This window comes from Diprion similis, chromosome 4 (genome assembly GCF_021155765.1).
Source record: "Diprion similis isolate iyDipSimi1 chromosome 4, iyDipSimi1.1, whole genome shotgun sequence".
In the NCBI taxonomy this organism is placed as follows: Eukaryota; Metazoa; Arthropoda; class Insecta; order Hymenoptera; family Diprionidae; genus Diprion; species Diprion similis.
In genome coordinates this window covers 7719876-7737230 of record NC_060108.1, presented here as the reverse complement: position 1 = coordinate 7737230, position 17355 = coordinate 7719876, and the positions used below count along the sequence as shown (strand labels likewise).

Below are 17355 nucleotides of genomic sequence, written 5' to 3'. Positions count from 1 at the left end.
AGCATTTTCTGCTTAGCTATCGCGAAAATCCGAATTTCATTTTCTACACATGTTTAATACACACTATAAAATTTTGCAAAAGTTTTTCAAGATTCAGTTTTTGTTTGTACACCATATTGGATCAGCCTACATCATAATTATGAAAAAAATGTTTCAATAATTATAAGATAAAAAATTAATCTGACGACCAAAGAATGTATGCTGGGTCCGTGCTTTAATCAATGGACCCAAGATATAGACAAACGACTTAATTACGCTCCATCAACCTAACCTTGGGCCAAATCAACTAACCAAAATGATGAAAGGTACAACAAATATTCGGTTATCTAACTCGGTGCAATGATATATTTCGTCGAATGATTTGCTTTCATTATAAATATAATACTTTTATGATTTGATTTGTTTTTATGATCATATTTTCAGCCAAAATCGTAATTCATGGTATCAACTCGAGTGAAAAAAAGGTAGTCTCTGCTATATATAATATATGAGGAATAGCGGCATTTTCGCAACTCCGAAAGAATTTTTTGCTACAACTCAAGACTCCATAATTTTTTTATTAGGTGCGATCTCACAAGCTTTTCCCCATTTCTTGAGGAAACCTTTAAGCTTTTGTTTTTCTGACTTGAAAAATTCCGTTGACCCAATTAGCCCTCTGAGTTTTTTCACGAGAGAATTTTCGTGAGACCATTTACGAAACAAAATATTTAAATTTCTTCAATATTCACTTAATTTATTCATTTTCATTTTCTTTCTCTTGTAAGGAAAAGCAAGGGTAAACGATCGTCTTAGCTAAGAACGCCAAGACTAAAATGATTAATATTCTTAAAATTTATGCCTTACTCTATTCCATTTCATCTTACAATCAAGGGTATATGGAAATAAGCAATCCAATCAAAAATCACGTATGTTTTTTGTCTTCGTTTCGTTCATAAAAAAATAAAATTTCAGGTCATCCTTCTCTCGCATTAATAATTTTGAACCACCTTTTCACATTTTCTTCAGTTGAGAAATGTTTTAAAAAACTTGAAGAAGTTGTTTTCAAGAAAAATAGGTCCTTCTCACTTTCCTGCAGATTTTTCTACGGTTTTCCATTTTCATCCAGATTTTCTAATTCTGCCCCGATATACCTGATCTACCGCGGTTTCCCATGCATATCTCTGTAGAATGTATATTTAGAGGTGGTTGAATGGCAAAAACCACCTAGTATTTCAAGGGTTATACTTTTTTCTTTTTATTGGCAAGTCAACTTTTCATTCGTAATTCATATAGATAAAGAAACCTGAATAGGCCAGAAAAGTTAGGATCCACTACGAATCCACTTTCCATAAATTTTAACAGCGTGAACACTATTGTATTGACTTGAGGGTTATCCATTCCCAATCGGGAAGTAACAGATTCCGTGTAACTGGGTTCAAATTCGTTTTTCCGTTTAAGAACAATCGGGATAAGGATTCGTGATTGAGATATTTAGAGTGAACATGGGTTTCGGAGATGAAATAGCACGTAGTGGTCTAGTGATTCTTAACCCGAGACAGGGTAGCCGGGGTCCCCAGGTACCCCAAGCCAACTTTGAACTCCACTTACAACCTAGCAGACGACAGTTCCGGTTCAGACCGTTATCTATAATTCACTTCAACGTTCTCAGAGTTGGGTGAGATCGGTGATAGTGTCAATTCTTTGTTGTCTGTGAGTCAGTGAAGTATACGTACATATTTTGTAGCGGTAAGTCAATTTTACTTTCACTAGTATAATTAATTATTTTCATTATTAATCACAAGTAAGATGAGGTATTGAGATGTTTACATTTTTCAGCTTTCTTCGAGTAAATAATGACTCAAAAGTAAATAAACATCTTATATTGAGTAAAACCGGTGAAGGTAATTTATTTATCCACTAAGTAAAATTTACTTATTTGCTAAGAAGAAATCCATTCGAACTTGAAAACAAGGTGCAATATGTAGCTTTTCATTGACTTTGCCCATTCACGGCGTTTTATTATTTCCAGTTGTTGGATAGACAAATAATTATAGTTTTAAGAAAAAATTAAACAATACACTGTATTATCTTAAGGCTCAATGTATACTTTCAAATCCCGTTGGAATTTTGTAAATCGGTTGATCAGAAAAAGAATGAGACTATTTTGATTGAAAACAGTGATTTTTAGCTCTTCGCTACACTTTTTTTGCTTTAAACAAGTTTTTCTCGGTTTTATCTTAAAGAAAAAGGCTTTTGATCTATATATATGGATATAATATATATAGACAGAAGAAGACAGAAAGTACAGAAGACAGACAGAAGACAGAAGAAATAAAGTACCTAGGAATAATCATTGACCAAAAACTAACATGGAAGACACATATACTTCAAACATCAGCAAGAGTCCGAAAACTGATACACACCTTCATCAATTTACAAAATATGGTAGACAAAATAACAATGAAAAAAGTATACTATAGTCCCGTGAACTCCGTACTAGAATACGGTATAATAGGCTGGGGTGGAACATACAGTAAATATCTAAAACCGCTGGAAATAACTCAGAAGCTAATCCTAAGAATAGCGTACAAGAAGGATAGAAAGTGCTCTACCGAAAAATTATATGAAGAAACGGGACTACTGGATATTAGACAAACTTACATGAAGGCTGCGGCAATAAAGATTCATAAATCGAATTTAACGGACGAAGAATACCAGATCGTACACGCGCATGATGCAAGGGCAAGAGTCAACAAAGAGGTAACAAACTTGAAAACATACGCAACGAAAGGACAACACCAAGCTGACTACATAGGCCGAAAAATATATAACAAACTCGATAACGAAATGAGAAAACAACCAACACTCAGATTAAAAAAAAACATAAAACAATGGATATTTAGCAGAGGGAGAGAATACTTCAACAAAATTACAAACCCGGAATGAAACAAATAATACCTACAAATCAGAACACAGGACGGACGACACAAACCAAATAATGAAGATAAGTAAGCCGAACCTTCGACACCCTGCGCACAAGTTTCCAAACTTATGTGGGGAAGGGCGACGCACTCTACATGGAGGTACACATCGTAGATTATAGGTTAATTTTCACGCAAAAGAAGAAGAAAAAAAAAAATGTATAAATTACAAGTATAACTATGTAAAGCGTATTGAAAAAATGTATTGTGTTCACCGAAATGAGAGATATCCAATAAACTAAACTAAACTAAACTATATATCACCGTCTCCCTGATTCAAATACGAAGAAGCGGTACATAATAGACTTATCTTATTGCAACTAGAAAGGCTTGCATCATTTGAAAACACTTGGGGTACTCCAGGGCTCCAGTTACCCCGTAGAAGGTGAAAAAAATAGGTTGCCCCGTCTAGGGTTAACGTGTGCGTGGCGTCAAGTAATTAGAGAGTCATAAAGCAAAGTGAATAGGTCAAGGGGGAAAAATGAAGTGTGTTGTTCAATAGGTAAGTGAGACTTGAAGTCGGATAAGCAGAGCGAAGCGTAAGTGAGTGCAAGATCAGAATTTTGCGAATAAGAGAAAATAGTCAGATCTGGACAGGATGTGAGAGGGATTGTTTGGTCTGGCGATTTTCTCAATATTTCCTAACCACAAGAACCACGCAGTCATCGCATTCTTACACACGCCCGATTACCCAAAAGTAGAAAAAGAAAGGGAATGACTCACAGCAGTTTTGGAAAGACCAAGTCTGCTGATGTTGCACTGTGCCTCATCACCAAACGATTTCAAAATCAGAACAAACCGAGGCTTCTTTATCGAAACCGCGACGATTTCCAGCCAGTCAATCCTACCGCTTGGGTGAATGTCGTGAGCAAAGTGCTCACTACCTGAATCCCTTCCGAGGCAACACCTACCGTTGGAACACCGGTACCAGAGGTGACGGCAGAGTAAGACCAGGGATATGGAGGAAGTTGAAGGTCCTCATCAGTTCCTCACTCTACAAGAAAACGGGTCTTCTAGCCTAACGAACGAGAACAGCTGATACATCCGACCCGGTCCCTTAGCAAGGCACCGATTGTCGTACTCGGATATCCAACGGTGCGTCACTCGAAGCTGACCCGAAGTGGATCAGGGAACCACTCTGAGTCATCCCTTTTGACTTATCCTTGTCCTTGTTCCTACATTGTAAGTCTTGTATTCTCTTTTGTTCAAAATCATTTATATTATCAATTTCTAGAATAGCGCAGTAATAACTGTTACCTATCGTATATAGTAGAGTTAGTCTCGTTTCTGTCGTGTAACGTTGTAATCAGTAATAATAAACCGTTGACTTCTACCCAGGATAGCTCGCTTCTTATCCTTGACCATTCACAGAACCACAGGTGTCCGCATGACTTTATTGAAACTAAGCCCACGAGGTCCCCAGCCGCTCGGAGATGATTCTTATTTTTATTAAGACTACAGCAACCGGAGCCTTTAGCCTGGGTTGCGCGTAACAAGACCAATATTAAAGTCGTCGGATTTCCCATATAAACGAATAACTGCCGCCAAAACCTTCCTGGAACACCATGCCATTACGTTGCCATTTTGCAATATTTTTGAACAAATAGATTTAATTCAACAGTTTAATTACGTAATAAATTGTACCTAAAGTTTCATGAATGTAAAATGTTTCGGTCTTTTAAGAAAAATGATCGAAGTTGGCTAAATCACGGGATTAACATAGCTAATTCAAAAATTTACATTTACCACTACAATGAGCTGGATTTCCAGCCAGCACTTTTCCTTTTTTTTTTGCATCTATTTGGAAAGTTCTATTTCAGAAGCCTGTGTGATACGCGCGCAATGTATTCTATTTCTAAACAGTGCGATCAAACGAAGTTGACACACGCGAAAAACTGAAGTTCTCGATGCTAGACACACAGTTTTTTTGCCGCAAGTGCACTTTACAATTGCTCAATTTTACGCATTGCATTAACAAGCGTACGACACCCAACCCCTAATTTAACGCGCAGCAAATGGCACCCTTGTTACTTCTCAAATCAAACTTTTTTCTGCAGGTGCTGTAAAAACACATCTTTGCTGACCGAGCATACTCGCCCTTTTTCATAAATGAAAAGTGCTCTCACGATCACCTGGGTGCACGGGCAACTAAGGAACGTTCGGTCTTGCGCTTAACTGATCCTGAAAATTTCGTTTCGTTATTTACGAAATTATTGTAATTCGTAGTTGCAGTCTAACGACCTTAAGGGGCTATACCAGTGTGACACTTTCAAAAAATCGACTTTTTTTTGGCTTATTCGATAGTTTATATCTTCAAAAATATCCTGTGAAAGCGGCAAGGTCGTATCTTGAATAGTTTTTGAATGACAGCGTTCTAAAGAGCGACCGCTCGCAGGTATAAACCGCTCCACTTGCCTATAGGCGGAGTTTCGGAGTTAGTGTGTAGTTTCTCGAATCTTTCGCATTGTAAACAGTACATACATAATATAGGGGGCCTATATTGGAGGTGTATTATATGGGCCAGGCATAGCAGATTAGCAATTTTTATGGTAAATATAATTTTATCTAGCAAAAATCGATAGTTGAAACTTTAAACGCGTTTTTCTCGAAACGACATTTTTCAAAATTGCTGACATCATAACTCAAAGAGAAATTGACCGATCGACTTCAAAATGAAACTGAGTATTTTTGAGTATATCTACTATACAATGGCGTACGATCTTCTTGATTGGTTGAAAATTGTCAATTTGGCATTAAAAAAACGACCATTTTCTTACTCTAAAACACGACACTTTTTTCAGAACTACGCCATTTTGTTAATTTTTTATATATTTCAAAAATTTTAGGTCATTGTATAGGAAATACCTTCAACTTCAATGACCTTTTTGAATTTTTTTGTTTGAGCTACTCATTCGGCCGGAATCATGTCAGCAGTTGGGGACTTTTTTTTTTGGCACCTCCGAAGACAGCACATAACTCCGTTATTTTTCAATATTTTTGTAAAAAAAAAATCTTAAAATATACCTGAAAATATACTTTATTATTTCTAAAAAAATTCGAAACATTCTATCGAGTACTTTCTTTTAAAAAAATTCCTGAAAATCGCCTAATTTTTCATGGGTTACACTGGTATAGCCCCTATTGTATGAAAACAGTCTCGCGACGGCTTATTTTACTCCTCATATTTCCTGAATGGCGGAGAGTATCTCAATAATGCACTTTTTGGCCCCTGAAATGCGGGTAATGTGGAAATAGTAACACCTTATATTTTATGACGATTTCCGGGAAATGAGTAACTTTCCTGAATTCTTGGAAGAAAAAGCGATGCACCGTTGAAATTTGAACCCTTTCCATTTGTTTGTTTATATGATATAGGAAGAAAAAGGGTGAGTTTGCTCGGTCGTTAAAGGTAGGAATATTACAGGACCTTAACACTTGTACTCGTACGATTACAGCACTTGCTTTTGCGTTTTGCGCTCCAAACTTCGCACTCGTCAGAAATCACCTGTTTTTGCACTCAAAATACGGTATTCTATTTCAACATGTATTTTGCAAGTGGTGATGAAATATTCATAATTTTGCGCAGGTACTCAAACCAGAGACTAGTCAGAATCTTGGCGAATGTTTGGTGTGCGAGCTGGTCATCTTCAAATCCAGAATTAATTTGGAGAATGGATGGCAAGGTGAGTAAGGCTCTACAGTAATTCTGAATTAGAATTTTTACCTTTTTCTTTTTTTGATCCTGGCTACGGTGCTCTCGTATTGCACGTTCAGATGAGTCTCGGTGATGAACTTGCACCGTAGTATATGTTAGTAGAGTGGTCCTTAAAAAGGTGATTTTTGAATTTTTACCAGCTAACCCCCTAAATCGGCACCAAGTAATCCAAAAATATAACCCTTATTTTTTCGGTTTCTTATCTCAACTATAACTCGTGCATGAAAGAGGTTGGATTTCCGCATTTAACCCCTTCAGGGGCACATTAAACCTACCAAAAGGATTTTGATAATATTTGATAGAGGGTTTTTTTGGGTCACTCATTACACATCTAAACTCAAAATTTGAAAATTCAAAATAACGGCTCCATTGAGGTGGACCATAAACCAAAAAGTCGGTCGATTTTGGCGAAATTCGGAACTTTTTAAATAAGACTTTCAAGGTCACTGATTACGAATCTGGAATCGAAATTACCAAATTAAAAATGGTGGATCTAATATGGTGGACATAAATCCCTAAAAACACTTGTTTTTGTCATATTGGATCCATCATTGTGAATTTTGTAATTTCAAGTTCAAATTCGGAATCAGTGACCTCGGAGAAACTCCTGGGCACCGAGTTTTATCCAAATCGAATGACTTTTTTGGATTCTGGTGCTTCATATTGGATCCGCCATTTCAATTTCCGAATGTTGAGTTCAGATTCGTAATCATCGACCCAAAAACCCCCGTTTACCTAATTTTATCGATATCTTTTCTGCAGATTTAAGGTGCCCTTTAAGGGTAAAATGGGGAAATCCACCCTCTTGGGGCACAGGTTGGAGTTGAGATAAAAATCTGAAAAAAACAGTCAATTATTTCTGAATTATGTGGAATCGATTTGGTGGGTGAATCGACCCCAATTCAAAAAGAGGACCACCGTAATGTCTTAGCTATGATGGTAAGATAAAGGGCTTCACGCTCATCCAAACGAATTCATACTTACTGCCTAAATTACTCTCGTGATGATTTCTTGAAACCTAATAATACCAGTTATGCATCCTGAGTTTATAAATCGCAGGATATTGAGTGATGTCGTGGGATAAAACTTCGCAAGTGTTAACTAGGACTCAGCGTCAAGGACACTTACGATGTCAGAAGAATCGGAGAAAAGAAATAATTCTCTATTAACATTTTTCCTTTCACCGACCGGAATAGTAAAGGGAAGAAATGTAGGCGTATTGTGAGTTACGTATAGGTAGTTAATATTTTCTTTTGCCAACACACTTTGCCTGCAAGTGTCAATTCGTTATGGTTTTTTTTTTCTTCAGTGTATATCGAAACTGAATATTGCCAAAGAAACAAAACAGTTCTGAGAAATTATTCTGCAAAGTGGACAGATTGATATTTTAGTTGGCAGAGTTCGATATATTACAATTTTAACCACATTGACTGATAATTTGGCAAAACAGGTCGACAAACGATTCTTACAGTAAAACAAATAACTTTTCTGAGAACGGTTTTTACATCAAAGTGAAGCATAAACTGGAAATGAAAGTAGAGGAAAAAATAAAACTGTTTGCATTATGAATTGAATGAATATGCAACCTTAAAGGCACAAAGAAAATCCGAGAAAAATAATCGCGGCAAAACGACCAGCGTCCTTGGCATTCAGCGCACGCGCGTTCGCGTTTCTGTATACATGTCAGCAAATTTTTCAGCTCTCTACACCCATTAAAGGGGAACCGTTTGAAATATGTCAGTGAGGCGCGAGGCAAAAGTTGACGAGATGGTGAGGTTATGTCGGATCCTTGCTTGTTCACCCAGGGCTCTGAAGTAGAAATGGTACGTCAGCTGAGTTGAGAAATTGTCGCCGGTGCTCCCGTTCTTTGTTGAGCCAGTGTTGAAACTTCTTCGAAGATGGAGATCCAATTTTTACCTCAATGATATCCCGCGCGAACAAATTCCTGAGTTTCTGATCGTTCTTCCAGGCTCTGTAATTTTTTCTTTCATTTGTACATTAAATTTTTCGAAAAGAATTTGCTTACACACTTCCATTCGTTGTGATTACTTTCAGTTTTCTGATGCTAGGCAGACTTCTTTGTAATTATACTATTTTTATTTTTTTCATGCACTTCTGCGATCTCATACAGAATTTATCTGTTTCATGTCACTAAATTTCGCGCAATGACTTTAGATCGCAGATCATTACCTGGTAATTCCAAGCTGTTCGAATTACGGCAAGCTGTTACCATTTTCCAACCAATAACTCGTGCCGTTTGTTGCGTGGTATACCAAGCTTGTTTCGGTCGCAATAATTAAGTGCCATTAATTTTACTACGTTTTTATTTAGGGGTCTATCCAACTGACGAGCAAAAAAAGGGGTTTTTCAAATAGCTTTTTTAATAACGTTTGACTCTAAATATTGATACAGGTTTTGTCAGGCTTAATGAGTACACTCTCGAATTACATAAGAAAATTTTTTTTTACTGATTTTAATTACTCTTCATAGACGAAAATTGTAGTTGAAAATCGGTCTGAAAAAAGGTACGTCTTCGGTGTTAATGATTTCTCGGAGATGGTCAACCTAAGTCCAAAAAATCGAACGGTTTTAGATTCAGCATGTTAATGGCCTTGGAATAAATCATGCGATTTTTGATATTTGCAAAATTAACAAAATGGCGGTGATTTTTCGAAAAAGTTGAAAAGTGATTAAAATCAGTAAAAATTATTTTTTTAAATGTAATTCGAAAGTGTATTTATTAAGCCTAACAAACCCTATATCAATATTTACAGTTAAAACTAATTAAAAAAAATTCTTGAAAAACCCTTTTTTTTGATAGTCAGTTGGGTAGACCCCTTAACTCGCTTTATTGTCTGTCTGTTTGTTGGTTTGTTTGTTTGTCTGTCTTTTGGGTACAATTTTACCTGTACCACATGTCTCTGTCATAATCTTATCAAGATGTTCAAAATAGATTTCGAAATTTCATGTTCACAAGACTAAAGAGCAGAAAATAATTATTTAAATGAAAATAAAAATTTCAATTTACTACGTTGTTAAAACGGACTTTAAAGTATCAAATAATAAGATTTAAACCGAAAGACGTGGGGAGCATACAATGTATAATAGTAAGGAGTGCAGAGAGTAGCTGTTGTTGAGAAAACTCACACAACAGTTCATATCATTTGCAGTCCAATAAAATTGTCACTGACTTAGGTAAACTATTCATGCATCAATCATCTATTGCATACGCTTCACGTTTTTCGTTCTAAATCATATCATTATATGAGGTATTCCATCCCAAGTGTGTAAACCCGTGACTCTCACCCTCATGGATTTTTTTTATTTTTTTTTATATGATCGCATTGAGTCTAAAAGACACCCTCATATTTTTTTTTAGATTTTTTCAAACATCCCTTATTTGAAAAAAAAATTTAAAAAAACGCCACTTTTTAAAAATCTGAATAAATTCTCAAAAAAACCGTGATAACATATAAAAATTTTCAAGCTATCACCCGTAGTGGGCAGATTTTTTTTAATGTGTTTTACAAGCTATTCACGTTGACAAAATTCCAAAAAATTCTCGAATAGCTCACCTTGAGCAGATATTGAATTATTTCGGTACTCAAAATAAATTTTATATTATCAATTATGATTTTTATATTCATTTTGAGCACCGAAATAATTCAATATCTGCTCAAGGTGAGCTATTTGAGAATTTTTTTTGAGTTTTGTGAAGGTTAATAGCTCGTAAAACACATTAAAAAAAAATCTGCCCACTACGGGTGATAGCTTGAAAATTTTTATATGTTATCACGGTATTTTGAGAATTTTTTCTTATTTAAAAAAAATGGCGTTTTTTTGAATTTTTTTTTTTTTTTAAATAAGGGATATTTGGAAAAATCTAAAGAAAATATGAGGGTGTCTTTTAGACTCAATGCGATCATATGAAAAAAAATCGAAGAGGGTGAGGGTCACGGGTTTATACACTTGGGATGGAATACCTCATATACTTTTTAATTCGTTTTGAGAACTTATAATAGTAAATTGAAAATTTTATTTTCATTTGAAGAATTATCAATGTTTGTCTCAGCAATATCTTATAATTTATATTCCATCTGCCTACTTTAGCTTGTAGGTACATTACGCACAGTCATCTCAAACCGAGCCTCTAAAGCTTTTATATTCATTTATGACCCTTTCTCACTTCTTTCAAGAAACTTTATTCAGTAATCTTTCTTCTCCGTAAAATCGGATCTACATTTTAATTTGGCAACAAATTATTCAAGCTAGCACTCGAAACTTTAGATTAAACTTTACGACTCTTCTTTACAAGGTTAAAAATTTTGAAAAATCTTTTGTTATATTTCACTCTATCCCTTAAAACTCTTTCTATCTACCTCTTCCATAAATCCTTGTGTTCAAACTGTCTGTATCCTAACTCTTCAGATCTATACTCTTTCAACCAGAACTCCGACCCTCAAAACTTAATGAATTGATTATTTTGGTCGAGCGGCCGGCTCCTCTAACGCAAACAATCACCACAACTTAGCTATTTCCTACTTCTATTCAAGATCCAAGAACAACCAGAACTCCACTCGATTTTCAAGACAGTCTCGTGAAAACATTTTATCTTGAAACACGTAAATCCACAGCATCCTTCTCTCAACTTAAAAATTTAATTCTGCACAAATACTTACTTAAATATCATGATTTCAACAATTCAACTGAGTCATTTTTTCCACTTCCATTTAAAGATATCCAATTTTTGACAATACTGTCGTAGATCGCTGGAAACATTACCCAATCTTTAATGGTCTCTCATTCTGCCTCACAAGTTATCAATCAATCTGTTGCATTTAGTTTCGAGTGTTATCGATATATATTACGTAATGTAATGACAACTATGAGTGAATAGTTATTAAAACAATCAACTCACTGAAACTAGTGTAAGGTTCAAATGTTACGGCGGCAGCTCAATTCTAAGAAAATAAAGAGCGGTAAACAGGAGAAACACTGAAAGAAATTTTCTGGCAGAAACAAGGTGGGCTACTATATCAAGAAATAGTTTTTTAGAGCACCTAAGGGGAGGGGGAGAGGGGGATTATAGTTGGGTCGATGCTAAACTTTTTTCATCTTAGCAACAAAACCGCGATTCCCGCTAAAAATTACCACCAAAAGGGCACTAAGTCTTCACCTGCACTTCAATTCATTGTGTCCAAGTGATCATATCTTGAGAGACATCATCCAAGGAGGTGATAGTAACAGTCACGATGTGTATAAGTGTAGAAATTTGATTGCATAAAAATTGTAGCCACCCGCCTTTTCCTCTGCAGTTTCAAACTTTACTAGAAAAGCTCGAACAGTAAATCAACCAAAGCATGTAGATAGATATTACTTTATTTATTTTATTTATTCGAATTGTACGAAAGAGTATTAGTTTCAGTTATTTGTGTTGAAGCATATTTATAGGTTTTGAACTTTTTCTTTATATAATAATTTAGACATTTTTTTTTTTAGTTCATAGTTTTTTAGCTTACATTTTCATTTATTGGTGTCTTTTACTTACCATATACACATTTTTCACTAATTATTACTGAATATTTTTTCAACGATAGAAAAAGCTCGATGATATACAGAGGCTGAAGATTTACTAGCATATTTTAAAACTTCCTTATGTGGACTGTCTAATTAGGGTAGTCATTTCAATGTGATTGCAACAAATTTTCCACACTCTCCAATAATACGTATGAAGGTATTATTTTTGGAGCATAAGTGGCAGTATTTATTTTGATTCACAGTGAATCTACCTTTTTTGTAGTAACTCTACTCTTATATCTATTGTATAATCTTACTCGTGCAACGATTCATTTTTTCCCATAGAAGGATTATGAAGTGCTGGTATTCTGGGCTTGATTGTTTAACTTGGAATGAATAATTAAAAGATTTCTTAGTCTCATTGACCAGTAAAGCTAATCAAATTTATAAAACGACGTCTAATACATCCAAGCACTGTTTGCAAAACCAGAAAAATATCTTCTTCCTCCAAAATATGAACAAGCAGTTAATTGATCGTGTCTACAAACTAAAAAGAGAAGTAGATGACGAAAGAATGTGTTGGAGTATGAAACGGAATCAGGAGAACATGAGAGATATATTCAAACAAAAAGCTCGACCTCCTGGTCTTCACCCCGATGTACGTTTATCAGGAACTTTACTCGCGATTTATCTGGAGTTCTAAGCTCAGCAGCTCACGTCAATCGAAGAGAATGTATTCGACATAAGCATTTTCACAAACGTGGAAAAGTGGTTCCAAGCTTTATTTCCGTGTTTAGCGATCTCAGCATTTCAGTCCTTGCGAGCCTTTGGCATTGCTAAAGAGATACCGAGGTAAGAAGACTTGTTCTTAATCTAGGAATTAGTCTCAATATAAGCTAACAGCCAAGGGGCGTAATTATACCATATTATTCAAGTTTATTATTTCTCTTTGAAGCCATTAACAAGCAGCCTCAAGGCTACGAGGCTTGTGCAGGCTGTGATATCTAGCCCTCGTCCCAAGACGCCTTGGGTTTCAGATAAGATTCGAATAAAATCATATAAATATCAACGACCCACGGTCCCAGGAATGAGGGAATGTTTTTCTGCGTTTGCTCTAGGCTAACTCTGAAGTTTTCTTAACTCTCAGCGGGATGGGCCTGCAACTTCCTCCTCGCAGCTCGTGCGACACGATATTATGTCAACAAACATATGCATATATACGAAGAATTCTATATCAATCCTTTGAAACAATTTCACTTTTTTCCTGGCTACTTTTTATCCATGTATGCTTTCACTTGTTACGCTACTCAAATATGCATTGAGATACTTAACTGCGAGTATTTTTATACTTTTCGAATCAAGTGTTTTCTCAGAACTGTAACTATTCACAGAATCGAATTTAAGTAATTCATTTCATTTTCAGATCAACGTAGCTGGAATTTTGGGTGGCTGATTAAAGAGGTTCTTATACGTAAATTTCCCAACCCCCAAAATTTTTGATAGCTACTCACAAAAAAGTCTCCAGCCTTAGAAGGCAGGTTGTAGGAAATCGCTTCTGACGAAAACACCCTCATCAATATGGCTAAATACACAGAACACGTCCTTTTCAATTTTATAACCGATTGTCTGTGGATATTGAAACGGGATAAGCAGTAGTCTATAAGATACTAGTAAACAATATAATGTCACTATGAAAATTTATAGCCAGACACGCCATATTTTGGCCAACAAGTTGTGGCTACATAATGATAAATTTGAAAGTATACAACATGATGTCAACTTCTAATACGATATAGTGTATTGAAACCAATTTAATGGATAACGTTTTTTAGTTTTCGAACAATATATCGTTCTTATAATCTTGTACTCAAATCCAACTTTCTACATATGATTGTCATGATGAAACATTTGAGTTCAAAAATCTGAAGATATTCTTGTACCTAATCCTTTTATTTCTTACTCGACTTGGGTTAACGTGTAATAAAATCAAAGAGCAATCAGGGAAATGGACCATTTCATTACAAATAGAAAGTCAAGAACCGTAAGGAAATAACAGAAGTTAGCAGGCTAAACAGCCGAATGCGCATGTGTGAGCTTCGTCGTCCTCTCATGCAGGCAGACCACCCTGACCCTTAGCTGTCAAACGTGACTTGTAAAGGTCATCTCGGCGATGCGAATTGTTATGTTCAACCGTAGGCGCCGACCTTTATAAAACCCAGGTGTTGCTTTACAGCGAGTAAATGGGGAAGGAGGAAGGAAAAGTGCTTTACAAAAACATGAACCATCTCGGAAACCAGTATCATTAATCAAGACACTCATAACTCGCGTTAAAAGAAAAACATAAATTAACGAAGAAATCTAGAAAATCTCTGCAGTCGTGCAGTCATGCAGTCTGCACCCATCTACTTTTTTGTATTAGTTTTTTTTTTGATTATTCGTTACTTTATAAAAACGACTATAGTACTACTACAAACCCAGTTGTACCATAACTGGTACTGGTACATAATAATATACCGACCATAAACTAGCATAAAAATATGGAATACTTCGAAACATACAATATACTTATAATTCGAAAGTTCTTGGAGAGGTTGCGGACCAACCCCGGAGTCGGCACCTGTGTGTTCAACCATCCAGGTATTTATCTGGTTAATTTTTTCAGTAACGGGTTTACTTCTGTTGACGAATGATATTCAAGAGAATAATTGGTACGAAGGTAAATAAACTTTTACTAACTTAATTATAATAACAAGACGTACGACATTAATTACATGAAGAGCACTTTTTGAGAGTAAAAATCATTTCGACTGTGGTGTTTAATAAGTTCAAAGAGCGTTCGCAGATGTAACTTAAACGTACTAATTAGTCATTCCCGGCACAGTGTCTGTAATTTCTACTCCATGAAAGTTCTGTCCATATACTTACCATATCCGATGTAATTCGAACAAGTTTCTTTATTAACTACTACGACCACCATAACAACGCAACATCAATTCACCACTTGCAGCGGAAGAGTTTATCATTTCGTGCATTCAGGCCCAGTTTCGAATAAGTCAACTGCATTGTCTTGCGAATGAAAATATTGCTGTGGTACGATGAAATCGATCGATGGAGTACAATTATCTTGCGCAGGCGCAGTCAGCTGCTGAGCCTGGTAACTCGTACCATTTTCTTTTAGTACATTAAAAACATCTACAAGGTAAAAAACGCAGCCACGTAACATAATTGCATTATAATGAAAGACTTATCGTCAATCCTCACCGTGAAATCAAGAAAATTCCAGGCACGGTCTCCCTGCGCGTACACGTCGTGAAGTCGGATCTTGCTTTTTGTGTAGTAATATCGAAACATCATTCCAAGAGCTACGACCTTGGCGGACACAATAAAATTCAGCCTTTTGCCATCAATACATGTGTTTCTTACCTGGCTTGATAATTAAACAGAGGGATGGATATATGTTGACTACTTTTTTATCAAGAATCTCAAGATTCAAATAATGACACTGCCATGTATACATCAGGTAGTTGCTGACATCGTTTTCAAAATAATATGCTTGGGTATGAGAAAAACCAGAATATAAAACAAACTACTGATAGTCTGACATTTTGTCCATCCTTTTGATGAGTGGCCATTTGAAATTGATTGGCGTATACCGGAAGTGGAAAAATCGCTCCGTGTGAGCACACGTATGCGCTTGCATACGGCGCCTAGGGGCGCCTTTTTTATTCAAATTTTTTTTTCTCATTTTTGTTTTCCGGTTCCTGCCTCTACATTCTTTTGACCATCCTTTTTGAGGTTGTTGGTTGGCCAGCTGGAACTTGGGCGGTGGTCGTCGTCGTCGCCTAAGAGTGCTTGCACACACGCGTCCGTGCGTTCACACGTAGCGATTTTACAATTTTTCAAGTAACACGTAGGTTCGAATGAATGTTTCGATATTATTTATTGATGCAATTTCGCAGCTTTGGTAGCGAGAAACATTAACTATCACCTTTGTAATTATATTTGTATGTATAGATATAATTAGGTTGTCTTTAGACAGTGATAAATTATTCTTAATTGAAGGTCGAGCATGAAACTTTGAGAAAACAGTAAGAAAGTCAATTTTTATTTGGCATATACCCGGTATATGGTGGCATTGCGGTTAAAAAATAAGGACCTATCATCTGAAGAGTAGCGATATTAAAAGGCGGAGCTGTTGTGTACGAGGATAGGAAATCAGTCTTTTCATATTTTGATTTTGAAGATAAACCTTCCTTGATTGTCGCCATTGTTACATCCTTATTACACGTCAATTTCCACGTAGTTCTCAAATTTATCCGATACGGGTTGCACTAAGATAGCGGTGGAAGATTTTTTATTCCCGCAATTAAAACAAAATTAGGCTAGATTGTGTTTCTTCAATATTCAATTCTTACCACATAAATAAGCCCTCAACAATTGATTTATGGTGTTTGCGTGTGCAGTGATTTTAACACAGGAACCATTGCATTATTACCATAAATATAATTTTAATTATGATTACAAATATTCGATTCAGAGGTAATAGTATTACCATCGCTTGTGCAATTTCGTAGAAGACACGTGGGGACAAGGAAACAGTAGAAAACATGTGCCCGCCAAGTACGTAGCTCCTGGAATGGTGATTCGATATCACTACCCAAGAAGCAAAGTCCGACTTCACGACATATACATACGTGTGGAGAAATCCTGCTTGGCATTTTTGTTGATTTCACGGCAAAGATTGACAATAAGTATTTCATTATAACATAACTATAGTACCTACATGGCGGTTTATTTCACATTTCAGATGTTCTTTATTCGGATTTCACTACTTTTTGCAAGTATCTGACAGCAATAATAATGAATCGTATAACGAATCATTCACGATAAACACAATTCTTTTACCGGTCAAGATTGTAGTGCCTTGCATGGACATGGAATTTAAATTATCGCTGAACAAGTATTTCTTGGAGATGAAGGTCAACCAATAGACAACAGAATTGTTGACGTTCCGGTCCGAGTAGGGGGCCCTTCTCAGAACGAAATTTTATTTACAAAAAACAGCTGTTACCAAAAAAATAAAAAAATAAATAAATCATAAGCTGGTAACAGTAGTACATATTACATATTCGGAATGTAGACATGTCAAGAACCAGAGCACTT

General features: G+C 35.9%; 1 protein-coding gene across 1 annotated transcript in view; it reads left to right on the top strand.

Annotated features, from left to right (window-relative positions):
- Positions 1 to 17355, top strand: part of LOC124405323 — a 346482-nt gene that overhangs the window by 53011 nt on the left and 276116 nt on the right. Inside the window, exon 2 of the mRNA XM_046880139.1 lies at positions 6547 to 6643. The gene's annotated coding sequence lies outside the window, so the exon portion shown is untranslated. The remainder of the gene's footprint in view (positions 1 to 6546; positions 6644 to 17355) is intronic.